Source organism: Myotis lucifugus, unplaced genomic scaffold (genome assembly GCF_000147115.1).
Source record: "Myotis lucifugus unplaced genomic scaffold, Myoluc2.0 scaffold_1, whole genome shotgun sequence".
Classification (NCBI taxonomy): domain Eukaryota; kingdom Metazoa; phylum Chordata; class Mammalia; order Chiroptera; family Vespertilionidae; genus Myotis; species Myotis lucifugus.
In genome coordinates, this window is record NW_005871049.1 from 38,212,425 (window position 1) to 38,235,988 (window position 23,564).

A 23,564-nucleotide genomic window follows, 5' to 3' on the forward strand; every position below is an offset into this window, starting at 1 on the left:
TCCTTTCAGTCTTTAAGTGGCCTTTCACTTCTGGGGTCAGGGTGACAAATCCCTTTGTGCCAGACATTCCAAAAACGAGGTCATTATCCCCTCTCGCCACGCAGGGGTGACTGTCAGCCGCTGGCATTTCAGTACAGTATGATACAAAACTCTCGCTTAGAAAACGGAAAGATTAAACCCATTTAAATGCACATAGAGTCCAGAATATAAGAATGAGATGAGACCATAAAAATAATTTTTTTCATGTCCCATTTCTTCAATGAAAAAACCCCGGCTCAGAGAGGTTAAAAGACAGGATAGGAGAGGCAATACAGGATAATAGGATCAAACAGATCAGAGCTTGATGCCCAAACGTGAAGTCATTTTACCAATTTGAGCCCCTGTTTCTTCATCTGCAAAGTGGGGATAACACAAGCCACTTCACAGGGGTTGGTGTGGAAATTAAGGTAGATAACTTGCAAAGCAAGTTCTTGGCACACAAAAGTGCTTAATAACTCTTTTCTTTTGGCTTCCAGTGTCAGAACCAACACTCAATGCCTGGGAATCCTCTTTCCTCTGGTCCAAATGACAGCCACAGATAGGGCATCTGCAGGGATCAGGTCAAATCGGGGATGAAAGGGGTCACTGGGTGTGCACAGTGGCTCTGTGGGCTTTGTCTCTGCCTCTGCCACTGATAAGCATGAAAACTAGATCCACTTATAGTTCAATTTTTCATCTGAGAAATAGGGCAAAGGTCATCAAAAACTGATCTTGTCTGGTATTCTGGAAGCCCTCCCAACTGTTAAATTCAGTGAACTTTGCTTAATCGGTATTTATGTCTACATTTGTGGGGGTCAGGGTAACGAATCAAAAATCAGTGAATGTAATCCACCCGAAGTGTGTGTGTGTGTGTGTGTGTGTTAGATTGGGAATGAGGTTAATGGGAATGGGAAGGTGGTCCTATTCTAAATGGAAAATGATCAGGGTCCTCAGGTCCCCATATTTTCAGGAAGAAAGCCAATAGGTTGAGAAAAGGTGGCTGCATGAGCTTGAGAGGTTCCAGGGATTTGGAAAGAGAAAAGAATGTTGCCCTAGCCGGTTTGGCTCAGTAGATAGAGCGTTGGCCTGCGGACCAAAGGGTCCTGGGTCGATTCCGGTCAAGGGCATATACCTTGATTGCAGGCTCTTCCCTGGCCCGGGCCCTGGTCAGGGTGCATTCAGGAGGGAACCAATTGATATGTTTCTCCCACATGGATATTTCTCTATTCACACTCTCTAAAAATGGAAAAATATCCTCAGGTGAGGATTAAGAATGTTGGCAGAGGAAGACTGAGGCAATGGCAATTAACAAAGAGCATTAGGAAATTTTCCCTAATTTGGCTTCCCAAATGTATATTTTTCAGCCCTGAACTCTGCCCAGACCTCTATAACATTTGAAATGTTTCTGTGCCTCAGATACACCCACTGGCTCCTGCCTCAGAGCCTTTGGAGGAGCCGTGTCTCTGCCTGTAATGTGCTGCCCTCAGATCTTTTCATGATGGGCTCCTGGAGCTCAGCTTTTTTTTTGTTTTTTTTTAATATATTTTTTATTTCAGAGATGAAGGGAGTGGGAGAGAGAGAGAGAAATATCAATGATGAGAGAATCATTGATTGGCTGCTTCCTGCACGCCCCACATTGGGGATCAAGCCCATAACCTGGGCATGTGCCCTGACCGGGAATCGAACCATGACCTCCTGGTTCATAGGTTGACGCTCAACCACTGAGCCACGCCAGCTGGGCCAGAGCTCAGCTTAATGTCACCATCTCAGATGACCCTTATAAGAGGCCACCCATTTACTCACTATCACGTCACCTTATTTTAATTCTCTGTGCAGCTCTTCTCACTCGTTGAAGTTTTCTTGTTTATTTCTTTAGTTACTATCTGTCTTGCTCCACTATAAGGGGATCTCTAGGACACAGCAAGGATCTTTTCAATTTACTTTACTGTATCTTAGTGCCCAGAAACTGTTCTGGCATATAATAGGCAATCACAAATATTTGTTGATGGAATAGAAGAAGGAATGAACTCTAAGCTACCAAAAGTGAACTAAAGAGCATTCTTTGAGGGAAGTGTTCATTTTAATTGAATCCCCAGACTGTCTTACAGGCTGATATTCGGAAGCTCACCGGGTAGCAGTACAGGAATGAGGAGAGAGCGGGCAAGAATCCCAATTGGCTGGGTATCTTTACCAGGAGACGTCTGGGAATGGAGTTCTCTGTGTCTTTCTGTAATGAGATGAGCTCAAGTATCTGTTCTAAGACAGTTAAATTGTGTTCCAGATGCTCTCTGCTTTGCAAGTGCTATGGTCTTTTTTATCTGAGACCATCTGGGTGGGTGTGGCTGTCTCTAGCCAGGGCTCAGCAGTTGCTAAGGAGGATCAGTTAGCTGTAGCAGATGTGAACATTTGCCTTTACTTGGGCTTTCTCCTGCCCCACCCCACTCTCTACCTACAGAAATCCTACTTGTTCATCTTTAAGGTACAGCTAAGAATGCTACAGCTTCTGAGAAACTCGTGATAGCCTCCAGTTGAGATTAGCCTATACGTTCATATATTATCTTTTTTTAAAGAGCAGCTTTTTAAAACATATACTTTTTTATTGATTTCAGAGAGGAAGGGAGAGAGAGAGAGAGAAACATGATGAGAGAGAATCATTGATTGGCTGCCTCCTGTATGCCCCCTACCAGGAATTGAGCCCACAACCTAGGCATGTGCCCCAACTGGGAATCAAACAGTGACCTTCTGGTTCCTATGTTGACACTCAACCACTGAACTACACCAGCTAGGCTATTCCTTCTTTTATTTACCTTATATTATAATTACGTTTATATACCTAGAGTTACCCTTAAAGAATGTTAAGTTCGTTGAGGGAGGAATCATACCATTAACTTTTTTCATCTCCTCTCAACAACTTTCACATTTATGCAGAGGAGGTGCTCGGTAAGTGTTAGTGAAATGAATAAACCAATAAGAGAGGGCAGAGTTACTCCTACTCAGGTAGTGGCTAAACACCAAGTTATGACTGAAGAAAACAGAGAGGAGCAGGGATCTTAAACTCTGACAGTATTTACATATATTCATGTCTACCTTGTCTCCAAGGTAAACTGAAGCCTTGCTGAGATTTGCTCAGGAAACCCCTAATAGGCACCCCAAGGTCAATGATGTCCAGTCATCCTAAAGGCTGAAGATTAACAGTTGTGAGTATGCAAAACAGAGTTTATTCTTGTATTATTACTTATTAATCATTGTATTATTTTTCAGATGGGCTGTGGGTTTGATCTCCAGTCAGAGATCAGGGCCTCTGCATGATGTCACACATTGATGTTTCTCTCTCTCTCTCTCTCTCTCTCTCTCTCTCTCTCTCTCTCTCTCCCCCCGTTCCTCTCTCTCTCTCTAGAATCAATGAAAATATCCTTGGGTAAAGATTTAAAAAAAATTGTAACCTCTTTATAAAGCTTTGTCTTCTCCATTTTTTAAAAATATTTTTTATTGATTTTTACAGAGAGGAAAGGAGAGGGATAGAAAGTTAGAAACATCGATCAGCTGCCTCCTGCACACCCCCTACTGGGGATGTGCCCGCAACCAAGGTACATGCCCTTGACCGGAATCGAACCTGGGACCCTTCAGTCCGCAGGCCGACACTCTATCCACTGAGCCAAACCAGTTAGGGCTCCATTTTTCTTTCTTTTGTGGTAAGTTAGAAAATATTCAATACTGAAGAGCTATCTGAAAACAGCCACCCGCATTTCCTAGACCTCAACATTCTGTAGCTAAGTCTTCATTCTCTGTGCTGGAACCCTCCTTTTTCTTCCCTTCTTTGTTTCTTTCTTTTACAATTTCCTTATATCCCTCAGCACTTCCCACCCTCTGGCAACTTACCAGGTCTTCTACAAACAGATAGGAATCTCTGTGGAGGGTTCTTCTCCCTCCAAGGCACTTTGGATGAAAGTAACCAGGGGTTAGTAGGTTTGGTACCTACTAAGTCTAAACACACATACACCCTCTGCCTCAGTCATTCCACTCTTGGGTACATACAGTAGAGAGATGAGTGTCTACCCAAGACATGTACAAAAATGTTCACAGCAGCTTTATTCATAACAACCAAAAGCTGGAAACAACCAAATGCCCACCAACAACAAAATGGATAAAGTGATTTATCACATAATGGAATGCTGCACAGCAAAAATAAGGAATGAATTATTCTATATATAGAACACTACACATGGATGAATCTCAAAGGCAATGATGAAAAAAGAAGCCAAACACACAAATCCCTATCTTTCTATCTATTTCTCCATAAGTACAAGTCAAACAGGCAAAGCTAATTTATAGTGATGGAGACTGGAAAAGTGGTTACCTTTGGGGAAGGGGGAATACTGACTGGAAGAGAGCATAAGGGATCCTATCTTATATGGTTTGCAGTGCCCTGGCTGGTGTGGCTCAGTTGGTTGGATGTTGTCCCATGCACCGAGAGGTTGCTGGTTCAATTCCAGGCAGGGCACATGCCCGGATTGTAGGTTAGATCCCCAGTAGCGGGTATGCAGGAGGCAGCTGATCAATGTTTGTCTCTCTACCTCTCCCTTCCTCTCTCTCTAAAGTCAGTAAAAGCATATTAAATGTGTATATATATATAGTTTGCAGTTACATGGTCCTGATATACATGTAAAAAGTTGTCAGGATTAATGCACGTTATGTACGTTATACCTCAATTAAAACATCAGAAAATATATTAAAATTTAAAAAAATAAAGTAACCCATGTGTTACCACAAATTCCAAAACAGGAAACAAGCTGTGCTCCCCACTACTTCCCACATTTTAATTCGTCTGCCTCCTCTGTGTCGGTGCCAGGTTGGCATATGATGGTGCTGTGAGCATATGATGTGAGGAAATGTGCAAAGCAAGCAGACAGCACAGCAGATGGAGGCATACTCACCTTGTGAGATGAAGCAGTCCAGACCTTCCTTTTGTAGCTTTCTCAGATGTGCATCTGGAAGATGAGCGTATGCCCTGTGATAGACGGTGGAATAAACAGTTTCTCCCCGACTTCACCCTCACATTCAACCTCAGAGTCAAGGAACATTCTCCCTTAAAGCTCCAACATCCATGCTCTCATTTTTCCCGGTTTCATTAGCCAAGGGCATGTACAGTACCCATCATGCCTCTGTTCTCTCCCTTTCCCTCTTCATCACCTATTTTATCCTCTTCACACATCATTCTCCATGTTCTCCTTGTTATCTTTCTGCTTTTTCTACCTCTCTGTGATTCCCTGTCCCTTCCCAATCTTCTCACTCATTTCTTTCAGCTAGAATGTACAAGAAGGGTTTTCTGCAGCATTCTGAATTATTTAATTTTTAAAAGGAACTTGGAAAAAGCTAGATTTTGTTGTAGAAAACACCTTTCCCATTAAGGTAAACTTATGTGTACATTATTACATAGAAATTTGATCTTCAGACCACATGTCTGTCACTCTAAAAATTAAAAGAATCAAGCCTGTTGAAATTGTAATATGGTGGGCTTGCTGATTTCTCCTCAGGAAAAACATTTCCAGAAACACTGTTCTTAAGTTCTGAATAGACTTACTCAAAGTGAAAGTCACACCAAATTTTTAAATGACCTCACTTCATATGCACATTAATTTACAGAATGTCTAATAGTAGAAAGGCAGTTATGGGCGATTTGTTTCATTGATACTTTATGACCCACAGAGAGAGGAGTGGAAGGGGGTGTGGGTGGAGGGGGGACTGAAGCTTCCCTGGGGGAGGGCTAGACTGACAAATGAAAGGAATGTGTGTAGAGACTAGGCAAGTGAGGGCAGATGGAGCCAGGGCTGGACCGCAGGAGGCTGCCCATTGCCTCGCCTTCAATCCCATCGTCCTTTTTATTTTTATTTACAGATCCTGCCTCAGGTTTATTTGTACAAATAGCACAGGAGGCCACACCAGTCCTTCCCTTCTCACATTAGCAGGCAGAGGCCTCTACTCTAGAGCCTTCGTGGGGCCCTAGGCATCTTTGGGAGCCAGAGCCTGAGCTGGAGCCAGAGGTGCAGCTGCAGCTTGGGTCTTGGTCTGAGCCTGGCCTTGGCCTTTGGCCAGCAGGGCCTGAGAGCCTTGGGCATGTGGGCCAAGCACACTTCCCATGCTTGGGGTGAATGATGTCGGCAAGTTGATTGAACTTACGGCTGGCGGCTGCCCTTTGGGATCTCGGGCTAGACCTCCTTGGGCTTCACGAGGGCCTGATACCTTGGCCTGTGCGCTCGTGGCCGTGGCGTTGTTGGCCTGCATCTTCTTCCGGCCCTTCTTGTGCTTCTTGGCAAAGCGCATGTTCCTCAGGAACTTGGGGTCCACTCCATTAAGAGACTTGCATTTTTGTGCTGAGGGTTTCTTTTTTTTTTTTTTTTAAAATATATGTTTATTGATTTCAGAGAGGAAGGGAGAGGGAGAGAGAGGTAGAAACATCAATGATGACAGAGAGTCATTGATCGGCTGCATCCTGCATGCCCCCTACTGGGGACCGAACCTGCAACCCAGGCATGTGCCCTTGACCCGAATCGAACCTGGGACCCTTCAGTCCTCAGGCCGACGCTCTATGCACTGAGCCACACCAGCTAGGGCCTGAGGGTTTCTTGATACCATTTCTGTGCCATTTTCAGAACTGGTTGTGCGTGGTGTGGTTCTTGGACTTGGCTGTGTTTGCACCCAAGCCAGCAGCTCCCAAAGCACCTGGGACCTGAAGAGCTCAAACTCTCAGTCTATAACTACCTGTCACTACTGGGAAGTGAGGCATGACGTGGAGGGTCAGGCTGCAGGGAGGAAGGAAAGGGTGCTCTCGTGGCAGCAGCTCGGCCTTTCCTCTGTTGTCAGGAAGAATTCAGCCCTATCTTTAACAGTGCACACCAACTCACCAAACCAGAACCGCATGTGACCCTCCCCCACACTGAAGAAGGCCATCTAGTAGGGAGGCTGGGGGCAGCGGAAATGTAATTCTACCCCACCTCCAGCAGCCCCTCAACTAGTATTTCTTACACCTATTTACTCCACTTCTCCCCACAAGAAATGCTGGGAACAGAACATTCTCCCTCTCACATTTCCAGCAAGGTATGGGCACTCTATAGAGACTGGTGTCTAGGCAACTACAACAGCCCTGCCTTTGATTCAGCCCTGCGGGGAGCTACTGCTATTATTTAGACAATCCACAATAGGAATATTGAAAAAAAAATCATGCCATTTAACCTGATTCTCAGTCCCAAAATCTTCAGAATTAGGTATGATAATGCCTACCAGCAGGGCTGTTTTGCGGGCTAAGTGAGATACGGTGCCAGGCTTATGGTAGGTTCTCAGTAAACATTGGTTCCTCCCTACTCCCGTCCCACATCCCTTAAAAAAAGATGAGTTGGGCCCTAACCGGTTTGGCTCAGTGGATAGAGCGTCCGCCTGCAGAGTAAAGGGTCCCAGGTTTGATTCTGGTCAAGGGCATGTATCTTGGTTTCGGGCACATCCCCAGTAGGGGGTATGCAGGAGGCAGCTGATCGATGTTTCTCTCTCATTGATGTTTCTAACTCACTATCCCTCCCCCTTCCTCTCTGTCAAAAATCAATAAACTATATATTTTTTTTTTAAAAGATGAGTTGGTAAGTTTATTTCCTCCAGACTACTTGGCCAGCAGCCAAGATATACTGCCCCATGTGGGCAGGGCCAACTTGGTTCAGGGCTGCTGACCCATCTGTCACTCCCCATTCTGTCAGGTTTGTGACAATTTGGCACAGCTGCTTTGATGTAGGAGCATTTTGATATGGCTTGAAACATCATCATTTTTTTTTTAACCATAAGAAACGTTACTAAATACTGTGAGGAACAGTTTTAGGTGCAGACAGAGGGAAAGGCTGAATCTCATTTCTGAATCCTGGACACAGGGCACTTACAGAGTGAGCTAAACTAATGGTGGAGGCAGAGGCTAGAAACAGGAATTCGCGGACAGGCATCCACACCAATTTTACTTGGATCTCTTTAATCCTAACCCAAGGATATTTTTCCCATTGATTTTTAGAGTAAAAGGGAGAGAAGGAGGGAGGGAGGGATAGAGGGAGGGAGGGAGGGAGGGAGAGAGAGAGAGAGAGAGAGAGAGAGAGAGAGAGAATATGAATGAGAGAGAGAGAGATTGGTTGCCTCCCACATGCACCCTGACCAAAGCCAGGGATCGAACCTGCAACCCAGGTACATGCCCTTGACTGGGAATCCAACGGGTGACTCTGAGGTCTGCAGGCTGCACTCTAATCACTGAGCCAAACCAGACAGGGTTTATCTGGATCTTAAGGGCGGGATTATGCCAGGATTTTTAGACCAAAGAGTCCAAATCCCAAGTTCTCAGGAGCAGTTTTATATCTCAAATAGAATTCTGTCAAAGAAGAGAGATGTCTGAGAGAGGCCAAGGGAGATATGTGAGGGTGGAGAGCCCATGAAAGAGAAGGAAGGACTAGTGGTCAGTAGACTCAGGGGCTTTTATCTGGGGAAGGAGTGAAGGGTTGAAATCGAGACCGGATAAAAATGTATGAGGGTGGGGAGAGTATGTGGGACAGAGAGGGGAGGAGAGAGGGTGGGGAGAGGTGACGGTGAAGAGAAACCTAAGGAGGATGGAGGTGACTAGGTTTGAAGAAAAGGGAGAATGTTTGGGGGTAGAGAAATGGAGAAAACATGTGAAACGTGAAATGAAGGAGAAGAGATTTTAGTTTATGGCATAAAAACTGTCCTTAGACAAACAAACAAGAGGCTCCCTCAACTTGGGCTATCACTTAATCTCTGAACGTCAAGGTAACATTTTGCAAATGGCTGTAGGTAAGAGGGGAAATGCTTCACTAGAGACCATGCCCCTGGGGCCCAGGTTTCTCTTTTCTCTCCCCGTAGGCACCGAACACAGTGACAGTGCAGGTACTCAGCTAGCGATACAGGTGCAGAGACATACCACCCAAGAGCCATTCTCAGATTTAACATCTTTGACTCTGTGAGCTGCCCTTGGGGATCATTCTTGACAGGGATGACCAGTCCCTTCATCAGAGGGTAATTGTTAAGAATAGATAAGATTGCTATTACTCTATATGCCCTTATTTACTTGCCTATAAACTTCAGAAGCAAATCTCTTAAGTATTGAACTGATGATCTATAAAACTATATCTCAAATGAAGCTGTGAATTGAGAATTTGTGAAGCCTTTGGAATATATTTCTCTTGAATTGGTGATTATAGCTCCGGTGCAAGCAAAATATGGCTATTTCTTTCATGTAGGACCGAAATACCATTTCTATTTTTAAAACATTTTTTTAAATATATTTTTTAATTGATTTTTTACAGAGAGGAAGGGAGAGGGATAGAGAGTTAGAAACATCAATCAGCTGCCTCCTGCACACTCCCTACTGGGTATGTGCCCGCAACCAAGGTACATGCCCTTGACTGGAATCGAACCTGGGACCCTTGAGTCCCCAGGCCGACGCTCTATCCATTGAGCCAAACCGGTTAGGGCACCATTTCCATTTTTTAAAAATATGTTTTATTGATTTTTTACAGAGAGGAAGGGAGAGGGAGAGAGAGTTAGAAACATCGATGAGAGAGAAACATCAATTCAGCTGCTTCCTGCACACTCCCTACTGGGGAGGTGCCTGCAACCAAGGTACATGCCCTTGATCGGAATCGAACCTGGGACCCTTCAGTCCGCAGGCCAACGCTGTATCCACTGAGCCAAACCGGTTAGGCACCATTTCCATTTTTAAAGAGGTGGTATGATGTAGTGTTTAAGGGCATTGATTTTAGAGCCAGCCACAAAGTTCTAATCCTAGCTCTACCAATACTAAGGGTATAACCCTAGGAAATTTACCTAATCTCCCCCTATCCCACCCCCATCATCTGTGGAATGGAGATGATAATATAATTGTGAGGATTAAATTAGTTGATATGTTCCAAGCATTGAGCACAATGCCTAGCATATATTACATAATTTTTTAAAGTTCAGAATTTATGAAGTGAAATATTAGTGGAACAAAACTTTCATACAGTTTAAGTTTAAAAAATTATAAACACATACCACCATCAAGTAGTGTGTGTGTGTGTGTGTGTGTGTGTGTGTGTGTGTGTAGTATTTTTAATTCTATAATAATAAAGGTGAAAATAATTATGAAAATTTAAACATGAAATGATATAATTTCAGCTTTAAAAACATGAAACATTAAAAAACAAAATGCTCCACTAGTATCATTGTTCATTTATTTTGTGCAAAGTTTCCCATTGCTGAAAAAGATTTTACTCTACACTGCTTGGGGAACAGTAAAAAAACAATAGTTATAAGCTATTTCCAAACATTTTCCTCTGAATCCATCTTCAAATTATGCAATTTTTAGTTGTCTTATATCTTTTTAAAAAATATTTTAAGGAAAAAGTCTTTGTGTACTTTTTCAGTGTCTGCAATCACTTTATTGACTCTGAGTTACATTTTTTGTCTGAATTGTTTTTACCTTCTTCATTGCTTTTGTCAAGTATAGCTGGAGATTTTAACACGATGTTATCTAGATCAATTTCAATAGTGTAATGCTCATATTCTGCTTGTTCAAAAGTCTTGAACACTAAGACTCATTCTTGCAAGCGAGTCTTTATCAATTATTTTTTCTCTTCTTGAACATTACAGAATATGTAAAAGAAGGTATATTTACCCCATTTGTTAAGCAATGTAGTGTCTAACTTTCTAAATACTTCTCAAAATGTGAATGTTTCAGATTTAAAAACGCTATGATGGCCCACCCACCCTCCCCTGCCTCCCCTCTGAGATTCTACAGTCTATTCTATGCTTCCATGTCTCTGAATCTATTTTGTTCATCAGTTTATTTGGTTCATTAGATTCCACATATGGGTGAGATCATATGATACTTGTCTTTCTCTGACTGGCTTATTTCACTTAGCATAATACCTTTCAGGTCCCTCCATGCTGTCTTAAAGGATATCAGTTTTTCTTACAGGTGAAGCAAGATGTCCCTCAGGGCCGGCTGCCCTGCCCTGTCAACACTGCTGCTCAGCTGGGAGCATATGCCATCCTGTCTGAACTTGGAGATTATGATCCATATAAACATACTGCAGGATATGTGTCAGAATACCAGTTTGTTCCTGATCAGAAGGAAGAAGTTGAAGAAGCCATAGAAAGAATTCATAAAACTCTAATGGGTCAGGCTCCTTCTGAAGCAGAGCTGAATTACTCGAGGACTGTAAAATCCCTGGAGATGTACGGCGTTGACCTCTATCCCGTCTACGGAGAAAACAAATCTGAGTATTTCTTAGGATTAACTCCAGTTGGTGGTGTTGTCTACAGGAATAAAAAGCAAGTGGGAAAGTATTTCTGGCCTCGGGTTACAAAGGTTCACTTCAAGGAGACACACTTTGAACTCAGAGTACTGGGAAAAGAGTGCAATGCAACGTCATTCTTTTTGGAAGCTCGGAGTAAAACTGCTTGCAAGCACCTCTGGAAGTGTAGTATAAACACCATACATTTTTTAGAATGCCAGAGAATGAATCAAATTCATTGTCAAGAAAACTCAGCAAGTTTGGATCCATGAGTATAAGCACCGGTAGAGTGGCGGGACAGCATGGCAAATGAGTGGAGATCTTTCTATTCGACTTCCCCGGCCACATAGATGAAAACATTTTTCAGTCAATACAGTGTCAGCTCAAAAGTTGTCCAGGGGTCAGGGGAAGTCCCAGGTGTCATGGATAGCAGCAGGAGCAAAGGTTGCCACACAACCTGAGGGTTCTCTCCCTTCCAGTACCTGTGGGCTATAGGAGCAGGGAAGGAATGAAAGGAACCTTCCTTTCTGCACTTGTGTATAATGTGGTCTCATGATCAAAGAATGTGCCTATCTATATTGCAACCATCAACCTAAAGTATCTAAATCTGATCTTTGGGACTGTCAAACTACAGTGGGAAGGCCGGGGAGGGCTGGGGGGCAGGAGGGGAGGGTAAGAGATCAACCGAAGGACTTGTATGCATGCATATAAGCATAACCAATGGACATAAGACACTGGGGGGTAGGGGAGGCCAGGGGATTGTCAAGGGCAGGAAAAAAAGGAGACATATATAATACTCTTTGTAATACTTTAAGCAATAAAACAATTTAAAAAAATAAAAATAAAAAATAAAATAAATAAATCTGATCTTTGGATCTTTGCTCTAGGCCTCTTCCCTCTCCTTGGAGTGTCAGTTGGGGACAGCCTAGGAAAACATTTTAAAGTTCAGCTCTGCAAATTCCAACTTATTTTCCAACTTAAGTTTTAACTCCAAGTATATACACTTGACTCTAGGGTTTTCATTCTAGAGTTCTTACCAAGAGATGAAGAGCTACAAGATTTCTCTTGTACTGCAGGGGGTTTGAAGCGGGGATAATAAAAGAAATGAAGTTCCTGGATTAGGCCGGGCCCTTTACAGGAAAGGCGACTCCTGACATAATATTCTCAACCTTGTGTTGTTTTCTTAGGGGTTATATTTCCTAAGCATCTGGGGACTGGGGGTAGGAATTGCTCAAAAGAACAGAAGCTTTCATTTGGATGACTTAGTGCAAACAATGACCCCATTCAAGGGATCAGGGTGGGATGGGCAGGGGTAATGCAATTGAGGAAGAAAGGAATAGATCAAGTGTGAAAATTCTGTGCCAAACAGCCTCCACAAGCTTCCTTCCAGCTAATCTGACCCTTTTCAACGTGAAGCATGAACTAAATTGTTGCTTTGATGATCTTCCCACTTTTTTCCACTGAGGTGAACATGGAAGCCGTATGGCATCTATTCATTTGCAGCCCTACAAGAGAAGGCTCTGGGCCAAACATAAATAATGAGCTCCTCCCCTAGAGTCAGTCAACAAGTGATGCTCATTAGTAAAGCTGACTCAAAACTGGCCCGTCACCTCCCTAGAGTTGTACTGTGCCCACGAGGGTAGCTAGCAGATGTCTGCATACTCCCCATGTGCTCACCCCATGGCACAGGCAAGCTGCTGCTGAGCAAGGGATGCTGGGGCAAAGGGGAAGGGAAGACAACTAGAAAAGTATTCAAAACAATTCATCATCCCCTGCTTATTTGTCCATCTGTCATATAGAGGATTTACTTATTGCCTAGGGCCGTGGTTGGCAAACTGCGGCTCTCAAGCCACATGCAGCTCTTTGACCCCTTGAGTGTGGCTCTTCCACAAAATACCACATGCGGGCGCATGTACAGTGTGATTGAAACTTCGTGGCCCATGCGCAGAAGTCGGTTTTCGCCTGGGCGAGTCTATTTTGAAGAAGTACTGTTGATATTTGGCTCTGTTGACTAATGAGTTTGCTGACCACTGGCTAGGGCAATAAGATGTTTTTCAAAGTGTGGTCCTTGGACCAGAGACATGAGAATCATGTGTGCTTTTACATTCAGATTCCTGGGTCCTGCCTCAGACCTACTGAATCTAAATCTCTGACGAGTGGGCCTGAGAATCATTTTTTTTTCATAATATCCTTCCCTCCCCACCCCCAGGTGATTTTTATGCAAAAGAAAATTTGAGAATCTCTGTTCTATAGGAACACATTCTTCTCTGAAAGTCAGGGGAAGTGGCTTCCTAGTCCCAACTTTCCTTCCAGCTTAGTGAGCTTCTGTTTTATGATGTCTTGGGTTGGATCAGGAGTCAGCGAAATATTTTAAGATAATTATAGATTTACATGCAGTTTTTAAGAAATAATACCCATACCCAGTTTCCCTCAATGGTAACATTTTTTGTAACTAGAGTAAAATATCAAAACCAAGAAAGAAACTGGCATAAATACAATCCATCTATTTTATTCAGATTGCAACAGTTTTACACTCTCTCATTTGTGTGTGTGTAGTTTTGGGCAATTTTATCACTTGTAGATTTGTGTGATCATCACAATTAAGATATAGAATGATTCAGTAATTTCTTTTCTTTCTTTCTATCTTTTTTTTCTCTTTTCTTTCTTTTTAATTCTCATCCGAGGATACTTTTTCCATTGATTTTTAGAGAGTGGGAGGAAGGGGAGAGAGAGACGTCCATTGGTCGCCTCCTGCACCTCCAGGGATGAAACCCACAACCCAGGTATGTGCCCTTGACCAGGAATCAAACCTATGACCCTTCTCATGGGCCAATGCTCTATCCACTGAGCAACACCAGCCAGGGCTGATTTAGTAATTTTTAAAATGGGAGTTCAATCTAGGTGCTTCAAGGGATGCTGTAGTGAAGAGAGAAAGAGAAGGGTTAGGCTTATGTGGGATTTTAGGCACTTTCTCTTTAAACAGTCTTTATCTGTTTATATACTGAGACTTACTATACTGATGAAAGAATCCCATAGCTAAAAGCCTTTGGTTTAGTCCAATATTTTCATTTATAGATGAAGAAACTGTATGCACATGTATCTATGTGCTCCAGCACATACACTGATTTATTACTCAATCTAATGATCAACATTGATCTATAAAATTAGCTAATGATCAACATAAAATAAACCACTCAGAAATTCCTCCCTTAAATGTTAACTCCTTAAAGTTAGCAACATATAACAATAAGTTAGGACCTTTTCCCACCTTAATTGTCAGGAGATACTTTGAGGTTCATTGCCTGGCACATAGTCATCAATCAATGCCTCCAGGAAATATTGGACTTTCATTGGCAAACAGAGTTTGAATAATTGATGAAAATGTATATATACATCTCTTCATTTCCTTTCAATGATTAAGGAGAGATCTTTGTAAAAATGAATGTCCCATTCTTCTATGATAAACGTCACAGAAGTGTAATGTAAAGAATATAGTATATACTGAATTCTTCACTGGTTTTATAGAATCTGGAGAAACGTATTCAGTTCTGTGGAAAATTTTAAGAGGAATATTCACAACTGGAGTCTTTGGAAGGGAACTACTGGGTCTAAAAGGAAGTCATGAGAGAATAGAAAAATAAGACAGGAATTGGAGAATGGGACATATTTTGCCTAGAGAAAAAATTTGGATGAAACAGCATAGTTTTTCTCAAATGTTTAGAAAATAATACTGTGAAGGAATTACTGGATATCTGTAGGGCAATACCAATGTGTGAAGGTAACAAAGAAATACATCTGTCACTCAATATAAGGAAAACGTTTATATAATAAGCTGCCTCAAAATGGAATGGAAGGCCTTACATAGTGAGCTTCCTATTACTGAAATCATTCATGCAGAGGCTTATAAAAGATGGTTCTGAAGAATTCTTATACTGGGTTGAAGATTGAACCATATGATTTCTAAGGTATCTTCCAACTAAAAACTGCATGATCCAGGCAAGAAACTCTAATAGTAGTTTAAATCCTGGTCTGCCTTCTTATGCAAACAAAACAAGAAAAACAAAAACACCCAAAAGTGATTTGCTTATGTGAGTAGGCTTTCCTGTTGGAAAATTGATATACTTTAATGTATTCTTCCCCCCCGCCCCCCGCCCCCTTTCATGCTTTAAGGCGAATGTATTCAGTTCCTTTTCATGCAGCACATAGTCAAGTATCTATGTGCTTGTTACTCCTTTTCCAAATCAAGTTTGGGACAACCTTTGAGGATCCACCTATCCTCCATGGTGAGCCATCTTGCACTATGTTTTAGGAAATATCTTATATAGGGGGAAAGGAACATTCTTGTTGACCTACAGATTAGTCAGGTGGGGAGTGTTCTGGGAGGAGAGCTAATGTCTGCTATCTCTTCCGGTGTTGCCGGAGGCTCACAGTAGGGCCATATCAGTTTGTACCAACAAATGCCTTATAGAAGCCATTCAGATATGCCACAGCAGGGAGGAAGGCACAGAGGAGGAGTAAGAAGAGACTTGATGTCCTAAGGTGGAGTGAAGAGGCTAGTAGGTAGAAAGCCAGGAATAATGGAAACGAAGTTGTCCTCCTTAGGAATACATGCCAAACAGAAAGCCTCCGAGAAATCCACCAGCCAACATGATGTTCGTCTTCACAAACAACACGATCTCCTCAGCTTTGCTTTTCACCTCCATAGGGAACTGGGTGCTCCTTTGGCCCTTCAGCTGTTCCTTGGCTTTCTTCATGTCCTTCTCTACTTGTTGCCAGTCAATTTTGATGTACTCAGCATGGTTCGCAAGCTGAAGGAGGAGAAAACCTCCTCCCACAGCTGTTGCAGCCAACTTCCCAACTTTCTGGAATATGAAGCCGGTGCACCATCCAGTGACACCTCCAATTATCAGCTGGGCGGCCATGCTATACCTTTCAGTTGCGGGCCCAGATTCCTGCCCGAAGAGCTTATGCCACCATTGTTGCTTTTTAGCCAGTTCTGCAAGGTCCAGTGAGTCAAAATGTCCCTGACTGGACACGGATAGTCCAGCGAGCTGGTCTCGCGATGATACCCGCGAAGGCTGGGCGCTGGCCTGTGGGTCAGATGTTTCCATTCCCACGGCCGCAGTGGAAGAGGGCGGACCGCGCTGGCGGCGGCTACTTCCCCCGCCCCTACCCATGCGTGCAACTGCGTCACAAGGCTCCCGGGGCTGTATCCAATGGATTCATGTTTTGCAGCAGATATTCACTGAGCCCCTATTATGTGCCTAGTACTGAGGATACGTGTTATGTACAGAGGATGTGACAACGTACAGAGATGGGTCTTAACCTGTATTGACAAAGTAAATGTGAAAGAGCCATGATACAAGATGGTGTGTGTTTGTATGCTACGATCCAGATTAATGTGAATCCTATGTTATGAATGAAAAGTGATTATTACAAGTATATCCTAATTTAAAAGTAGAAGTCTAATAGAGTCTAGAAGGTGATTTTTAAAAAATATTTTATTGATTTCAGAGAGGAAGGGAGGAGAGAGAGAGAGAAACATCATGATGAGAGAGAATAATTGATCGGCTGCCTCCTGCACATCCCCTACTGGGGATGGAGCCTGAAACATGGGCATGTGCCTCAACCTGAATCCAACCATGACCTCCTGGTTCATAGGTCAAGGCTCAACCACTGAGCCAAGCTAGTTCGGCTAGAAGATGATTTAAAAAATTATATTCAATCAGGTACTAATGACAAAACAGAGAACAAATTATTTTATTAAAAATTTCCAGTTTATAACCAAAATATACAACCACTACATTTAAAATCAGTTTGTACACTCACAGTTAAAGTGCTAAGTAAAAACATTTACAAAAACTGACAGTAGTCTACTGTAAACAAAATAAATCTACAAGAGCAGAGTGCAAAGCACATCCAGCTAATGTAAAAATACAGTTCATGCTCTAATCAAGTGCACTTGCCCTATACACATCTCAACAATAGTAACTTTCCCACTCACTTGGAAATGAATGAACAATTTTCAATACACAAAAGAGAAACATGAAGAACTAATGCCACAAAATACATGTCTTTAGCATAAACACTTTCTATCTAGATGTTTATATGATAAAGCAAGATTAAAATTTTAGAATTGCCTTGTCAATTTAATTCAAAACAGGTTTGGAAACTAAATTGCTAACTGCCAGCTATTTAAAAATAACAATTTTAAAAGGAAAATAATGAAAAAAAGGAATAACTTTTCTACCTTTATATCTCTTGAAAAAAGAGAAGGTGGTAGTCATTCTTGAATAACAGTAAAATGAAGACTTTTTTTTTTTTTTACAAGAATGGACAGTGTTCACCTGTAAATTTAATATAAATGAGTAGAGCTGGAAGATAGGTCAAGACCGAAACACAGGCCATCTCAGGAGAATAGTGTGGATGATGGTTACCTAGGATGCTCTGGACACAACCTTAAACTGAAAAAAAATAGGATCAGCATGGCACTGACATCATAGAACCCATAATTACAAGTGACTCATTCCCTTCCTCAAGGTCACTGAAAATATGCAGCACTTTCAGACATTTCATGGGTTTGGTGAAAGAGGGGCAGATTCCTAAGTTTGGTCATTTAATATCTCTTGCCTCACAATAGTCCCATCAACACTGAGATTATTTTCACTTTTGTCTTAAAGCTTAATATTCTATTAACTGATAGTAATTTGCACTGGCACTAATGTATTTGTTCTATTTATTTATTTATTTTAAATCTTTATTGTTGAATAATGTGTTTGTTCTTAAATGCAGGTTTCTCTTTAAGACAGAGGTAAAAGGGCTACAGTCACCAACACTTTAATGTTAATAAGTTAAAGCAAATTTCCTTCTTCCTAACACTTGAGATGTTATACTTTGGAAGTATTGATAAGGAAGACTGAAGATAAAAGGCAGCCCTGTCCATGTGGCTCAGTGGTTGAGCGTTAACCAGGAGGTCACGGTTCGACTCCCGGTCAGGGCACATGCCTGGGTTGCAGGCTCGATCCCCAATAGGGGGTGTGCAGGAGGCAACCAATCGATTATTTCTCATCATTGATGTTTCTATCCCTCTCTCCATCTCCCTTCCTATCTCTGAAATCAATAAAAACATTTTTTAAAAAAAGGCAGATAGTAATATCTTGGGGAATGTAAAGGAGAGGGTATGTACTTGGGCAAGACTCATGGTATCAACTAAGAAGAAGTATACCAAGAAGTTATTGAGAGATCAAAATAAGCTTTCTCCACTATAAAAGTTTATCCAAAACCAAGACACCAAGATACTGGAATGTACTAGATCAACTCTTGTTAGCTAACCTGTTACCCTTATTATTCATAATATTATTTGTATGAGGAGCTGTAACAACATCTGAATTTGGAACAACTCAATTTACAACCTTTTAGATCACAGCTGTAACTATAATTGGGGATTTCATGTGTAGAAGAAGCTTCATATTTTTATGTTTTTATACTCACTTTTATTCTTATCACTTGAAATCTACATATATAAAAGCCTAAGCAACTGTTTGGTAGCTAGATGTGCACTGACCACCAGGGGGCAGATGCTCCAACCGGTAGGTTAGCTTGCTGCTGGGGTCCAGCCGATTGGGACTGGGCAAGACTAGCCGGACACGCCCTGGAGCCCTCCCGCTGACCCTCCACGGCCCCGATTGTGCACGGGTGGGGTCCCTCGGCCTGGTCTGTGCCCTCTCGCAATCCAGGACCCCTCGGGGGATGTCGGAGAGCCGGTTTCAGCCCGATCCCCACAGGCCAGGCCAAGGGACCCCACTGGTGCACTGGGCCTCTAGTATAGGTATAAAAATCTTTAAATGGCATTTTGAGGGAAACTTGTTGGCTATATAACATAGTAGTTTTATCTCCAAATGCCTACCAAGAAGATAAAATTCTATAATTAGCAAAATTTGAGTCCGTATTAGATATGAGGTGAGGGAGTCTTTTTGCCTTAAAGTGATATTTACAGACTAATCCTTTATATATGACAATATCTAAGGTTATGAAAGAACTACACATTGACTTAATAAAAGCTTATGTAATTTAAGTATTCCCAAAAGATATCTGCTTCAATTACTGAAGTCTTTTTAATAAATATCTTTGAAATCTGGACAATTTAACAAAACAAAGCGTTTCTTGGTTGCCCTGTGGTTATCTGTAGTTTGAGAGTCTCCTTCATAAAGCCTCTGATAGGCTGATAAGAAGAGTTGGGATGGGAACTCAATATATCTGTTCTAAAAGATCTTTGTTTGGTTCTTCCTTTTGTTATCTACAATAACAAAAGCATAATATGCAAATTAACTGAACAACCGAACAGCAGAACAACCGTCCAGACGACCTTCCGGACGACCATGCTATGACACGCACTGGCGCCAGGCCAGCCGAGGTAGGTGCAATGCGATTGGTTGGGGGGCCCCGCCATCATCCCACGATCGCCCCGCAGAGGAGGGCCCAGGCAACTGGCCGGTGGGGCAATTGATCGGGGGCTCTGCAATCGCCCCCAAAAGGGAGATCCAGGCCACCCTCTGCTCAGTGATCGACCATGGAGCCCTGCCGGGTGGGCGGGGCTTCCCTCTGCTGGGTGATCAATCAAAGAGCCCCATGACTGCCCTAAAGAGGGAGGCCCAGGCTACCCAGCTGGCAGCGCTGTGGCGGGTCCTCCCTCTGCAGGGTGATTGATCTGGGGACTCCGTGATCGATCGCCCCACAGAGGGAGGCCCAGGCCAGCCAAGTGATCGCACCCCACACCTGTTGCCTGCAGAGGGAGGCGACCAGTGGTGGGGAGGGGGAGCAGCACCACACAGATGGCAAACAGTGGCAGCGGTGGGGGCGGGGCCACTGCCGGCAGCCAGGGGAAGGAAAGCCTCCATAGGCCTTGATTGCCAGCCAGGCCTAGAGACCCTACCTGAGGGGTCCCAGATTGCGAGAAGGTGCAGGTTGGGCTGAGGGACTGGACCTCTAGACCTATATAATAAAAGGCTAATATGCAAATTGACCAAATGGCGGAATGACCAGTTGCTATGACACGCACTGACCACCAGGGGGGCAGATGCTCAATGCAGGAGCTGTCCCCTGGTGGTCAGTGCGCTCCCACAGGGGAGAGCTGCTCAGCCAGAAGCCGGGCTCACAGCTGGCGAGTGCAGTGGCAGTGGCGGGAGCCTCTAAGGATGTCCGACTGCCGGCTTAGGCCCACGGGGAGTGAGTCTAAGCCAGCAGTTGGACATCTCCTGAAGGCTCCTGCAAGAGGGCACAGGCCAGGCTGAGGGTGCCCCCTCCAGTGCACAAATTTCATCCACCAGGCCTCTAGTATATTATAAAATGCTAACATTTGATCACTTTTGACCAACAAAATTGGCAATTTCATATAGTTCAGAATAACATTATCCAACTATGACCACACAGTAAGAATCTGCTTGGTCTGATTCTCAGAAAACACAAGGAAACAGTTTATGCAAAGGAATTTTTTGTTGAGATGACCATGATAACTTAACATATACAACACTGTATAAATGTTAAGACAAAGCAAAACAAAAAAGGCTTAAAAAATAGAGTAGAAAAGTATGGCAGGCATTTAATTAATTCACATATAATGCCTTTTAGATTTGTGACATTTGTGATTTTATCAGCTTTTAAAATTTTGTTATATTCTCTAAATAACTGTCCATGTTTATGTTGTTTAAAAAAGCTCACATTATGTAAATGTGAGCTTTGGGTCTTGCGTATTACAGAAAGTGAAATAACTGATAACTATTAACTGTAGAGACATAAATTTATATAATCTCCCAATTTCACTATCAGATTAAAGTACAGCAAAATTAGTATTTTATTAATTAAAAATGTTTAAATGAGAAGAAACAGCTTCTATAGCTTTTTCAATTAATAAAAAATAAGACAATTCAATAGATTTTCAGTGTCAAATTAACTTTTCTTTTTATGGCTGGGGGAGGGTGGTGATATCTTTATCATGCCAAAATAAACTTCAATGAAAACAAGAAAACTCTCAAAAATAAATTTTGGCATCTATATAATAAAAGCCTAAGAGACCATTAAGCCCAGTCGCTATGATGCACACTGACCACCAAGAGCCAGATGTTCAATGCAGGAGCTGCCCCCTGGTGGTCAGTGTGCTCCCACTGGGCTCACGGCTGGTGAGCACAGTGGTGGTGGCGGGAGCCTCTCCTTCCTCCGCAGCAGCGCTAAGGAAGGAGCAGCGAGCCAAGTGGTAAGAAACAGCAAGTAGGCGGGCAGTAAGGAGCAAGGGGTCCCAGACTGCGAGAGGGCACAGGCTGGGCTGAGGTGCATGAATTTCATGCACCGGGCCTCTAGTTTGAAAATAAAAGCAAGCAAGTTGTTTGAAGCTAGTATTAAAGATGTATGAAATGGGATTATTCTAGTGAAGTAAAAAAAAGATAAAGAATTCAATTTACTCTGATAACTCACAGCTAAGGTAGAAATAGCACCTGATAACAAGAGAATTTCCAGGCTAATATTTTTATATCAGAGTCCTTTTTATGATTTAAAAAAATAATTTTAAGATCACATGTAAATAAAATACATTATTTTCAAGCACATCATTTTCACCTCAACTCAATGTAAAGAACTACTGTGTTTTTCTTTTATTTCCTATTAAATGTTTCTGCTCACCAGAGTAGTTTGGGGGAAAACTGAGGCAGGAATAAGGGAGTGAAGGAAGACATTTATAAATTTTCTTTTCAAAACTGGGGAGGGGAAAAGTACAGAAATAGAAAAACTGTGGATGGCCAATATAAATTAAATCATTCTGGGATTATCTGCTTTATCTTATAGAATATCCCATTATCAAAACCCAGAAAATATTCAAAGAAATGTTTGGACATCAGGTTCAAGTTTAACAAATGTAATCAAACATGCAGAGCCAGTTAATTGAAAATGAAGATTAATTTTTAAACAGGCAATCAAAATAACATTGTAATGTAGGCATTATAATATAGGCAAGTAACATAGGCATGAGAGCAGCTGGGAAATCTGATTTAATTTCTGGAAGCCAGGAGAGCTGCCTGATTCAGTGATCTGACCAAGGCACAGAATTATATAACCAAAGAAATCACACCAGAACAGTTCACCTTCCTATATCAACTTTCCATTATTCTTTTCTACCCATCAGACCACAAACCCAATTATCAGACCCAATAATTACCAAATAAATAGACCAAAGTGTTCAAGAGATTGATATGAGCTAATGCAGACAATTAGAGCAAAGACAATGATCTTTAAAAGTAACAGAAACCTCCTTGGCCTGGTTCTCAGAAAACACAATCTAAAAAAGAGAATTTATGGAAACATATGCACAGCCAGAAAAAAATTAAAATTTTTTTAACAACTCACATTTATCTCTAATAATATTTTAAAGCAGGATATATACATGTTCATGGCAATCTAGCAACTGTATTCACTCAATGAATCTAAGAAAACAGCTTAAGAATAATTATTGAACAGAAAAGTTTCAATCTACTCTGAAATTCCTTTTACATTTTATAATTATTTTAATGTTAATTTTGTTAATCCTCACCCGAGGATATTTTTTCCATTAATTAAAAAAAAATACTTTTAGTGATTTCAGAGAAGAAGGGAGAGGGAGAGATAGAAACATCAATGAGAGAAAATCATTAATTGGCTGCCTCCTGCACACCCTACATTAGGAATCAAGCCTGAACTGTGACCTCCTGGTTCATAGATTGACGCTTAACCGCTGCTGCAAACTGGCAAGGGCCCTGATAGCTTTTTAATTGGCTATATGGGCCAGTATGATCACTGCGTGGTTTATTCAAAGTTTAGGCTAACTAGCTAAATTCATATTTAAGAGAACAAAAACCACATTTTATATGTCAGTTTTTTTCTGTATGTAAATTTGAGGTGCTTATATTGGTGCTTTAGGAGAATTTTTAAATAAAGCTTACATGTAAGCTTTCTTTCACTTTTATTATCGGTAATACAATTTTCCTCCTTTAAAATTACTTAAAATCATGAATGGGAAACAAAGTTAGTAACATATCTGAATCCTATCAATTTAAGAATAAATTGCATTAACAGTACGGGTTAATCTAGTAAATATAGTTCATGGGGAAAAAAAAGTAAGCCCAGATAATGATTATAAAATGGTCAAGAAACAACCATATTAGAGACAGGTGGAATTTGAGACTACCTAATCTAATGGCCTTGTTTCTTTCA

General features: G+C 41.9%; 1 pseudogene; it reads right to left on the minus strand.

The window, feature by feature from the left end:
- Positions 1 to 15,928: 15,928 nt before the first annotated feature.
- LOC102425705 lies at positions 15,929 to 16,507 on the minus strand (annotated as a pseudogene).
- Positions 16,508 to 23,564: the final 7,057 nt, after the last annotated feature.